Below are 11929 nucleotides of genomic sequence, written 5' to 3'. Positions count from 1 at the left end.
CTGAAGTGAGGGGTAGAAATGATATAGTCCTATATAATCTCATCCCCAAGATGGTTGTCTTGTTAAAGGAGCTAATATAAGCACACTTGAAATAACGCTAGGATATGATAATCAAGTGCTGTCTTGTGTGAATTATAAGTTATAGAGCTTTAAAAAGGGAGCACACTAGGGTTTGAAGTTAATAGGATAAACTTAAAGGAGGTGGGTTAACTTTTTGTCTTTGGTCCAGGACGTGATTAATATTGCAGCCATCTGGGTAGTACAATTGGTTTATTTTAATGTCATTTGGGTTTTACCTCTTTTGGAGGCATGGAAAGTGATTAGAGATAAGGTCTAGCCAGTGTGTTTGGCTATATGCCAAGGCTGACAAATTGTTGATGGTTAATTGTTTGAAGCTTATGCTTTTCAAGCTCTAGGGATTGGGAGTATAAATCTGATATGTTAGATCTCTGCCCAAGAACAGATGAGAGTAGCAATGTCTTTTTAGTTTGAGATATTTGTGGAACCTGTTTGGCAAGAGGGCAATGGAGAAGTATGTTTTATAAGAAAACCATGACCTCGTCTACTTTATGATGAAGTTGATATAATGTTCTTCCCCCTCGCCTTTTTCAACAGATACTTTGGTAAGCGAAAAAGCTTAGACTCTTTGATGTTAAACAAACACAAAGATCCAGCTGAAAAATATTAACATCAAATTTTAAGCATTTTTTTGTGCATATACATGTATCCCAGCAGGAGCAAGAAGAATCATATTAATGAGCTGGGCTTCTCTTACTGCCCATTTTAATTCATATCCGTATTTCCTCACAGCTTGTTTTCCCCCCTGCCAATGCCTAAAGACATTATTTGTCTGACCGACTGGAGGTAATATACGGATGGTCCTGAGCCTTCTTGGAAACATGGTCTTTGCAATTGTTTCTCAAACTGAAATAACTTGTCAGGATTCAACACCTTTTAAAGAAACAATTTTTTTTTTGAGATCCTAAAGAATATGTGTTTTGAGGAACACTGACTTAAAGTTATTTGCAATATAAACATGTTTTCCAATTTCAAGATATCTTTGTCAAAGATATATAATTTTTTAAATAATTTATGTAGAACTTGGGGATCCATGAGAATATATCCATAAACCCCCAGGGATCTCATCACCCCAATTTGAGAAACACTGGTCTATGCTTATGAAATCTGTTATTGCTGTTAATCAAATTATCATTCAATACTAATATACAACTATATTTATTGGAATTTGTTTTAAAGGGATGAATTCTGAGCTGGTACCCCCACTCAAGAGGAAGGATGGATCGATTTTAGGTGGATTGAAGCCTGCCCTAGACAGCAGCCAAAGGTTAATCTTGGAGTTGTATTTCAGTTCATTGCTTGAAATAAAATCTCTAGCAGTTGTAGAAAGGGATGCTCTGGGAATGTGGGCATCTTCAAACTTGAGATAATCGTTGTGCAACAAATATTTATTGGACCAGGCACTGGAATAAATAGTAAAACCAAAGACATAGTTCCTGTCCAGGAATTTGCTATCTCATGGAGGATGCAGAAATGAACAAATCATTATGGTGTTGGGCAATTTGATGAGTACCGTAAAAAGTTTGGGAAATTCTGTGGGGCATAGAGGAAGAAGAGTGGGGGAAAAACACTCTTACTAAGCAAAGTGATAGCAAGGGGAAAATGCAAGGTGTGCCTAGGGAGCACCTTGATCAGTTGGGTCAGGAGCTGTGTATGCTGAGGGCTTACAGGCACTACTCCAGTATTCCTTGCTTTTTACAAATGCATTTTTTTTTTTTTTTAATGAGGATCTTGAATCAGATGCGTATGTTTGATTGATTGATTGATTGATTGATTGATTTTGGCTGTGTTGGGTCTTCGTTTCTGTGCGAGGGCTTTCTCCAGTTGTGGCAAGCGGGGGCCACTCTTCATCGCGATGCGCGGGCCTCTCTCGTTGCGGAGCACAGGCTCCAGACGCGCAGGCTCAGCAGTTGTGGCTCACGGGCCCAGCCGCTCTGCGGCATGTGGGATCTTCCCAGGCCAGGGCTCGAACCCGTGTCCCCTGCATTAGCAGGCAGATTCTCAACCACTGCGCCACCAGGGAAGCCCTACAAATGCATTTTAATGACGCACTTGTTTTCTTGGATGGAGTGAATCACTATTCTTTTTCATGGGTTTGGGGGCAGAAGGAGTGAGATGCTGGCAAAATTATGAAAAAGTTCTGAACCGGGAATAAGAACACAGCTTTTGGTCCTGGCTCTGACTTTGGATCAAATCACCATCCATCTCAACTTCAGTGTCAAGGACTGCTGATGAATTAAGACAGGGACTTGAATTAAATACCTCAACCCCTGAAAATTACATTTTATAATTTTCAAAGGATCAAGAAAGGAAGCACTTACATTTTTTTGGCATTTCTCTAAATGTTTATTGTGATTTCTGATTTTCCTCCTTATAGAACCTTAATATATAGGATTGGAGAGAGTTTTCTGACCCTGGTTTTGTGTCTTTTCCTATATCCCCCTTGAGCTTTTCTACTATCTTTCTGTAGCTTATCTATACATTTCTCTAACCACCTCCCTAAATTACAGAAGATCTTAAGACCCAGGGCTGCTATGATATAATTTCTTTTCAGAGTAGCTGGGCCCTGATCATCAAATGTACACCTGGATGGGAGTTTGTGACTTGAAGTAAAGAATTAAAAGTTGATCTGTGGTGGCTGCTAAAATATTATATGTGAAAGCATCCTGGGAAAATTTTTTACCAGCTTGAAGAGAAGGAAACTGATATCTGAACTTAACTAACTGTTCCCCCAAACCTTATAAGCTCTGATGGCAAAGAGTAAAGTTGTGTATGGTTAAACAGAGTTAATGCCTTCCTCTGCCTCAAGTCTTAAGGACTCATTTGGAAGAAAACTATTTTCCCGCTACCATATTTTTGGCTACAGACAATTAGCACTTAACACTGGTGTCTTTCAAAATCCAACTCAAGTTGGATCGCAAGTATTTGTATGAAACTTAGCTGACATGCTAAATTTAACAAAACTAGAGGGCTTTGATGCTAAAGTAGCCATACTCAGTAAATATGCTTCAGAGTGGCTCAGAAGACCTGGAGAGACTGGAATAGTTGTTTCCCTTTAGGTACCTTAACTAAGCAGTGTATAAATGAATTTGAGCTTGGATTCATTAATTTTAAGATTCTCTGGGTAAATTTGATTGCATATGGATTGTCCACTTAACTATCATTAATGGAGTTTCAAGAAGGAGCCAGAGTAGATATGTATAAATATGTATGAACTGCCATGTTTAACTAGAAGTCTTTACTTAGCAATGAAGTATCTAATCTTAAGTTAAGTAAGGTTGGGGAAGGATGTTACCAAAAGACTTTGAAGCTTGTTCTCATATTGGGAACATCATAGAATACCAGTGTGGCTTTATTGGACATCTTATCTAGAGAATAGAGTTGAATAAGTGATCTTTCACAGACTAGGATTTGTTTGATATTGACATAAAGGTCCTTATAATATGGTAATTCTTGATCAGGGATCTGGAAGCCATACCTTGTGCTTTCCACACCATACCATAACATAAAAAGTGCTTTCAAGATTGCAAACCTGACTTAGACCTGTTTCAGTGAGCTCCTATCCTATAGTAAGGGCAGGTAGCCAATTATTAAAAATGGTCAAGGCAATTGTACTTCCAGGCAGTAGTAGAAATTGCTCTGCTACCTTGTATCTTGAAGTATTTTCAGCATCTTTAGGCCACAAATGTAGTCAGCCCTTAAGGTGGCTATTGGTTTGACCCATATTTTCATTTAGTTCTTTTTCTATACTTGCCTAGTCCTTCTGTGACACTGCCAGTGCTTGCCATTACAGGACCTTAAGGAAACAACAGGCTAGAGAGGAGAGACAGGAGACACCTATATCTAATGCTTCAGGTTAATGCTTCTTAATGGCTTTTTTGTTTGTTTGTTTTGTTTTGTTTTTTTTGATTGTTGTTGAGGTTTCCTCAGCAGTTTTGGTATCATACTGAGCCCTGTCTTTCTTCTCAAGGACATTCTGAGCATGTGAGACCTGAGGAACTGCAAGCAGCTTTAAGAAGCTCTACATTCAACAGGTCTTTCCTTTTGAGAATCTGGATAAGCTCCAACCAATCTAAGAGGATGGCTTGCCGGCTCCCTGGAGAAAAAGGTAGTGTAAGGAGCTTATTATTGTGTGAATTCTGTCTTTGGGTTTAAGGGCTTTAACTTCCTGCACTTCTCCTTTTTAAAACAGAACATGGACCAATTTTCATCAATTTCTACACAGTTTTTTTCTTTTTTTTCTTTTTGGGCATAAGGGTAGAATAACAGAGACCCAAGGGCCTGTGTAAGCTACTTATTGGACCCCTAGCCTTCTGTACCTTGTTTTTCCTTTTGCATAGATTTGCTTAGTTGTTGTAATAACTGGGGTTTCATACACCTGTAGCCATTCTTGATTTTTCTGAATATCCTGGCACTTTGGTGGTGCCTCATTTATATAAGCTGTTCAAGAAATGTACCATGTAGACTGAGTAGAAAACAGTTCTGTTTACCTTGGCAATGCTCCAGCATCTTACTACTTAATACACGAATTAAAAGAGGGGAATGCTACAAAACTAGATGAGAGAGAGGCACTTTGGTTGAGATAGATTGCTCAGTTCTTAAGATAGATAATACTCTATAAAAGAAGCCTGAGGCAATGTGAAGAAGAATTCTTACAGAACTCATACAGTCAGACCACATTGGAGCTTTTCTAAAGTGTCTTGATGGCTCTCTTGGTTGAGAAAGCTTTAGCTTCTCCTTTTATTATTTTCAGACCCTTAATTTCTTGACCTCCATTGTATTTTATGAGAATACCAGGACATTAAAAATCCACACTCTCTAGAGGATTGTTCATCAGTGGAGACTGGCGACTAAAACACAATATGGGAATTTTGGTAATTATTCAGCTCTAAATTGCTCTTGGAGATGAGGGGAAGTACAAGGAATGGAGCTTGAATGAGTAGAAGAATTTGCATGTTGTTAGACTGGTAGCTAGAAAATAGAGTTCTACATAGTTCTAAATCTCCAGTACTCAATCCATCTGAAGAAAATGGTAGACATAGTTTAATTTAACCTCTAGTTACTCATTGGGACAGACTTTCCCAGTGTACTGCATTTAAGTAATTTATTTTTCTTTTTATCTCTTCTCCAGATCTTCCTCAGAAGAATAGGCTTGTTGCTTTACAGTGTTAATGACCCATTCCCTTTGACGATCCCTAGGTGGAGATGGGGCATGAGGATCCTCCAAGGGAAAAGCTCACTATCACTGAGCAACAATCCTAGGCCAGGAGGTTCTACCAAGATTCTTTCCTGGGCCCAGTTAGGAAGATGAAATCTCAAGACAACCACCACACATCCAGAGGTGGGTAAGCTGTCCCTAAAAGCATAATAAATAGTCTTTAATTTCTTTTTTTTCAGTATACATTGCACTTAGCTTTCCATTTAGATTATTTTCATCATTGTCAACTATGTCTGCTTTGGTAAAAACTGCTTCCTAATTAACCTGGGAAGCAACTGGGTGTGATATGGGTGAAAATGATGATGTGAAGAGAATAGCAGGCTGTATGAGTTAGGGTGTTTAGGGTGGGACTTTAGTATGTGGTAGAGGCTTTCAGCTAAATTTTCTTTCTTTTAGGAGAACATGGACAACAACTGCCACATCTGTGACATTGATCATGGGCAGATCATCATTCTGGACCCTCTGGTCTCCAAAGTCTCCCTTGAGGCCCTGTTGGAGAACTTTACCAATCATTTACATACTTCAAGATGCCTTGGGATAGCTGTTGGACAAAACAAAAAACAAGCTGTTTGAGAAGATAAAACAGAGTTGTGTCTTTTTATGCTGTGCCTGCTAATTGACAGAAGCTTCACAACTATGAGTGGGAATGTGACTAGAAGTGGCACAAAGTTATCTATCGTCAGGCTGGATCTAAAGAACTAGCACCCTGCGTATTCTAGGTCAGTGATGAGAGAGGGTGGTTAGGGGGATGTAGGTTGGGAGATAGAGGTAACTGTTCAGTGTAGTAAGTCCTGATTGTACAGGCTTTGTACAGATTACTATCCAACTAAAGGAATAAGGCTGTGATTGATGGTGGTGTTTCCAGTGGCTCACCAAGTGTTATTAGGCAAGACATTTTCCTATTTATGCCATAGTTTCCTATTCTGTTGAATGAGGCAGTTGTGTTAGTTTTATCTCTAAAGACATAAAAGCTTCAACTTTATACTTTTCTAAGCTCCGTAGAGACAGTTTCTATAGCTCATTAATTTGAATCTTCGCATAACTCTAGCACAGTACTCAGTTAATACTTCTTTATGGCATTTACATGGTTTCCTTCTCATTTTTTGTAGCTCCTGATTGTTCCCTTCATATCTGTCCAATCATTATCTTTCCCAGAAGCAGTGCAAAGAGCAAGACATTTGAACACACCAAAGGAAGATCAACATGCCTGGCACTCTAGAATTTTAGAATAGCAGAATGAAGTAAGTTGGTGGTGGCGTAATCATGTGAGGATCACTTTAGAGCTAATAGCTGTTTGTTGGAGGTTTGTGTGGGATGGGGTATGGTGATCTAATGTGGAAGGGGAGCTGAATGTGAAATGGGAGGATGACCAGTAATCTATTTATTAATTGGTTTCCCTGAAGCAACTCAAAGATGATATAGTCTGTCTACCAGTTGTGTCCCAGGGTAATTTAGTTTTACCTTGTCTGTTCTTTATCTTCACTGCATAAATCTTTTGCCACCCTTAGAGGCCTAAACATATAGAAACTTAAACCAAAAAAGTTTTTGTTTTTTGCTGAAAGAGTGGGCCTTTCTCACCTCTTCTTGTGAGAGAATCTATGGTTAAGGTTTAGTGTTAAGGAAAACCCAGTCCCTGAAGCTGCCATTATGATTGTGAAGGGTGTGAAAATCAAGTCAGTTTTATAAGGGATGGGGAAAGGTGAAGATATAAAATGAGAGGGTTAACTAGGTGCTCTCTAAGGGCCCTTTATTATAATATTCACTCATCTGTGGCACCTCGTTTGGCTCTCCTGGAAATTCTAGGAAACAGTTGTAACAGAATGTTAAGAGGCACATATTGTGTTTAAATCCTCTGCCACTCATTAGGTGAACAGCCTTTGGCAATTTAGATTCTGATTAGACTTGTCTGTTTGTGAAGGTTAAATGAAATCATGTATATAAAGAGCTTAGTACAGTGCCTAGCACATGGTAGGTTAAAGGTAACCTAAGAAGTTTCATAAGTTCATTTGACACAATACAAGTGACCACTAATACCATCTAGTGGCACAGAGTTGGTGTGGTTTGGTCCTATGTAAAGAAATTCCTAAGTTAAAAGTTTAAGTAGAAGAGTATTTGTGTTGGTGGTGATCGTTGTTGTTATTATACTGTTATTATAATTATTATTGTTAGTGGTAATATAAATAGTGTTGGCACTAATAATAGATTATTGCAATTATTAATGAACTTTTTTGTTTTCTTTTGTTGTCTTCTCTTTGTGATGCTTCTTGTGCCTACCATGCTCCTCACTGTATTTTGTCTCTTCTATTTCTTACCCTCTTCCACTGAATGTCTGCCTTTGCTTATCTTTTAAACTCATAAGTGTGTATTTGTTTGCTTATCTATTTCTTCCTTGAATGTCTTTGGTCTTTCTTCTCTAACTAAAGTGTGTCTTACCCATTTCCATGATTCTCTTACTAGTTTCTTCTCTGTATATCTTTGTCTCATTTTCTTTTTTGTACCCAAGAGTGGTCTGTGTCTTGTCTTAGATGTCTCTCTCTAGTTTTTTTCATTTTGTTACTGATTCTCCTTGCTCTCCTAGATCTGGCTTTTCTTTCACTGCTCTTCTCTTTGTGTCTCTTGAGTCACATGCTGTGTGCCTTTTGCTCATTTCTTGCTATGCCTACCTCTCTTCTTTTTCTCTTTGTGAACTGTTTGTCACCCCCTCCCCTTGTTGGCTTGACATTTCACCTTTTCTGATACTGGCCACCCTTCTGCTGTTTCTACTCTTTATCTTGCATTGCTGTTTTCTACATATTCTTTCTGCCTCTCTTGGGCCATTTTCTCTTCTTTTCCTGCTTTGTGTGCCCCAGTGTCTCTTTGTTCTTTGTGATTTTCCATGTCAGCATTCATCTCTGTGTTCTCTTATTTCTTCTCTGCTTTTGCCTTTCTACTTACCTTTGAGTATTTCAGTCTCTTCTTGAGTCTATGTCTCCCCCACTTCGATTTCATGCAGTCCTCTCTCCTTGCATATTTTTTGTGCATGTGTGTGTGCATGCTTTTGTGTGTGTGTGTGTTTGTAACAAAGGGGCCTCCTAACCCCTTCCTAATAGGTACAGAGTGTCAGCTATCAAAATATAAGCATTGAAGAGCTGTTCCTTATGCCAGGCTGCCCGTGAGATGATCCAAGACCCATAAAAGGCCCAAGGGTCTAGACTGGAGTTGGACGGAAGACTCAAGTCTCGGTGAGACAGAAGGCCAAAGACCCAGGATGGGATGAAAAGCCTTGGCTTGAAGACCTATGACCCAAAAATGGAAGGGCCCAAGCACACATAAAGACCCAGGACTCAAGCCTGTCTATACAGACAGAAGGCCCAAGAGAGACAGATATCTCCAGACTAAATTAGGCGGGAAGCTGGAGGCCCATGACCCAGAATCCAGGAAGGATAGAAGCCCCAAGACCAAAGGAAATTCCAAGATGAGAACCCTAAACCGCAGCTCTTTTCTATTGTTCTCCTCCCTACGCTTGGACATTTTCAGTTCTCCCTTTCCTGTTCTCATATCTCCGTTTAAACCCACTTCTTTTGAGATGTCCTTTTTGATGTTGCTGCTACTTTAAAGAAACATACCTTTAGATCAGTAATATTATGCCTGGGCCAGTCTTAAGCCAGATTTTATCACAGTTTTAAGCCATTTATTAAGTTTTTGGTGTTTTGCAAAGTTCCATTTCTCTTCACCTCCTCTCCACTTGAGAGGAACACATAGGTGACATTATATTTCAGTCCCCTCTTTCCTCGGAAGCTCTAGGCTGATGAGAGAACGAAAGCATCAGGTTACTGAGTGGAAAAAAAGTGCCAGGCTATCTAGAGAAAATGTGAAGAGATGCTCCAGGCCAATGAGAAGAACTAGACAAGAAATACACAGATGTGCCAGCTTGCTGAGAAGCACCAGCCAGCAACATATTACTTCTTTGAGCTTGGGTGAGCAGGATTCCTGAGGTTTGGGGTTCCTACTGATAGTTATGAAAAAGGAGGATTGGGCCTGGGAAAGAGTGAGGCCCCAAGGAGGCAGCCTGAACTCCCTGCTCATAGTAGTGGCCTAATAATGTGGTAAACTGTACCAATCCTGCCCCTGGGTTTAATACCTACCTCTAGGCATAAAGGTGAGAGAAGTTGGGAATATTTAGGAGGTTTAATCCTTTCCTTGATTTTTTTCCTCTTACCATGAGGAAAGATAATTTTAATGATTGAGAATATATATGAAAGCACTGTAATACACAGAAAAAAAGCAAGGCATTCTCATTAATGGTGTATTGGCATCCATGCACAGCTAACATTTGAAAATGCACTGTCAGTTGTGAAGCATTATGTAAATCAGGGTCATCACACCCTTTCTGAAAGGGTCAGATGGTAAATATTGTAGGCTTTACGGGCCATTTGGTCTCTGTTGCTTTTTTTTAAAAAAGCAAGTGAATTTGGTCTGTGGGCCACAGTTTATCACCCCTGATGTAATTGCCGGGGACTGTGTGCTGAACAATATTAATTTCCTTCTGTGTGCCTGTCCCTGTGTTAGACATTAAAGATGCAATGATTATGATTATATCTAGGTGATCTGAAGAAAAATATGTGAATGTGAGTTGTAAACTATAAAGCACTTTAAAGACTTACAAGTTTCAGAGTTGATGAATGAACATTGATTACATAGTATATACAATCTAGGCACTGTAGATACAAGGAATAAAAGAAGCATGAATAAAGTGCTTTGTCAAAAGTATGTAATACTGTATAGATATTAGGAATTAAGTGTTTGATAAATGAATAATTCATGTATTTCTGGCCATTGTGTTTCTGTGGCTATGGTGATTTTGAGTAAAAATACAGTATTCCAAGTCGCAGAAGAGAAAACATAAAAACTGCTTTTAAACTATAAAATACACTGGAAATACAAGGGATTTAAGCTATTGTGATCACTTATAATGTGCCAGATACCATGCTAGCCACTACAGATGTCAAAGGGAAAAAATTGTTCTCATTATAGAACAATTAAAAATTTTAGATAGGCAGTACATATTAAAGTGCTTTGTACTAAAGCACTGTATAAATACCAATGGGCTATATGTTTATGAATGAATGAATAAGTATTAAGTGGCTTATACGTACCAGCTATTGTTTCAGGTACTATGAAATCCAAGATAATGCTCCCAAGTAATAAGAGGGAGGTTTATGTCCTATACTATTTAAATGTAAGAATTAGATGTTGCTTATTTTAATCAATAAAGACTTTACTGGTGATATCAAATTATTACCAGTATATTTTCCCTGGTAGCAGGAAAATGTAATGAATGAGATTGAGCTTTCTAACTATAAAGTGCTGTATAAATATAAGACATTAGATGTTTTCTATGTGAACAAAACTTATGTGAGACAGGCATGGTCTCTACAAAATTCTCATTGTGTGCTTGACCCATATGAGAAAGGTAGTATAGTTATACAAACTGAGGGTTTAAATGCTTGTTAAATGAATGGATTATTAATATCAGTTGCCTACTATGAACTCACTGTTATAGGCATAAAGAAACATACAAATTTATCATTTTATTGTGCCTAAAGCTGAGAATAAGGCAATGTTAGCATTTTATGAACTCTAAAGCACCATATAAATGTAACTATTGATTTTTTCATTTGGTGTGCCTAGTACTAGGTTTACAAAATTATATCACAGTTATTATACCATGAAAAAAAGTCAAAAAATTTGAGGAAGGATTGTTAACTATTGAACATTTTTATATGTGAAGCATTAGATGTTTGATGAATGCAAGACTGGATAATAATTATCTATTATGTGCCAGTCTCCTTGATAAGCATCAGGGATGTGAAGATAGTCCCTCTTTATTGTGTTCTGGGCAGCAGAAGGTAATGTTTAAAATTAATTTGTAAGTCTTAAACTGGTATATATAAATATATAAGCCATATCTGCTGAATGAACATTGATTACCTGCTCTCTCTTATTCCCAGAGATAGCAACTGGGGTTGCAAAAATTCATTGTCATTATTATTGAACCTGCAACAGAGATCTGTGTGTAAATTTTACAAAGCCTACTGTTCTATACAGATATAAGGAATTAACTGTTGCCTTAATGAATGATTACTGATTCCTTTCTATGAGGCTCAGAACTGCACATGCCCTAGGATATAAAAATGATTTTATCCTTATCAGATGGTCACAGGAGGAAATGCGGTAATAGGTGTGGGAACCCAGACTGAAAGTTACTTAACCACTGCCAAGCCTATTTGATGAAATTTAAAAACATGGGCAAAATGGAATTGTGCAAGGCAGTATGCTGAATGCTGAGCTAGGTGGAAAGATAAAATCTATACCAGAAGGCTACTTGCTCCCTGGCCTGACCAAAGAAATGGGGATTTTTTTTTTTTTTAAAAACAAGGTGTTATGGTTCTCCATTGGTCTTTTAAATGCTGAGGATGGAGGTGAATTAGATCTAACCTGGCCTGGCTTAGAGACATTAAAGGAGTAAAAAATGGCTCAGGTTGGCTTTTAGATTAATTTGATTAACAGAGCATCTTTTATGTGGAATACATCATTCTAGGTCCTGAACATAACAGAAGTGAAATGGGCCTAGTCTAAAGGGCATTAGATAGA

General features: G+C 38.3%; 1 long non-coding RNA gene across 5 annotated transcripts in view; it reads left to right on the top strand.

Moving 5' to 3' along the window:
* The window catches only part of LOC103009354 (uncharacterized), a 32774-nt gene that overhangs the window by 18065 nt on the left and 2780 nt on the right, over nucleotides 1–11929 (top strand). For 2 of the 5 annotated variants that reach the window (XR_003623723.2, XR_003623722.2), the window contains exons 2-7: nucleotides 1258–1345; nucleotides 4049–4186; nucleotides 5210–5419; nucleotides 5693–6015; nucleotides 6406–6537; nucleotides 7656–9252. This is a non-coding gene — a long non-coding RNA (uncharacterized LOC103009354). Of the gene's footprint in view, nucleotides 1–1257; nucleotides 1346–3836; nucleotides 3934–4048; nucleotides 4187–5209; nucleotides 5420–5692; nucleotides 6016–6405; nucleotides 6538–7655; nucleotides 9253–11929 lie in introns of all 5 variants that reach the window. The other 3 variants (XR_003623724.2, XR_003623727.2, XR_003623729.2) reach the window with 3 other exon arrangements.

The sequence above is a fragment of the Balaenoptera acutorostrata genome, chromosome X (genome assembly GCF_949987535.1).
Source record: "Balaenoptera acutorostrata chromosome X, mBalAcu1.1, whole genome shotgun sequence".
In the NCBI taxonomy this organism is placed as follows: domain Eukaryota; kingdom Metazoa; phylum Chordata; class Mammalia; order Artiodactyla; family Balaenopteridae; genus Balaenoptera; species Balaenoptera acutorostrata.
The sequence above is the reverse complement of the archived record's forward strand: the minus strand, read 5'-3'. Positions and strand labels throughout refer to the sequence as shown.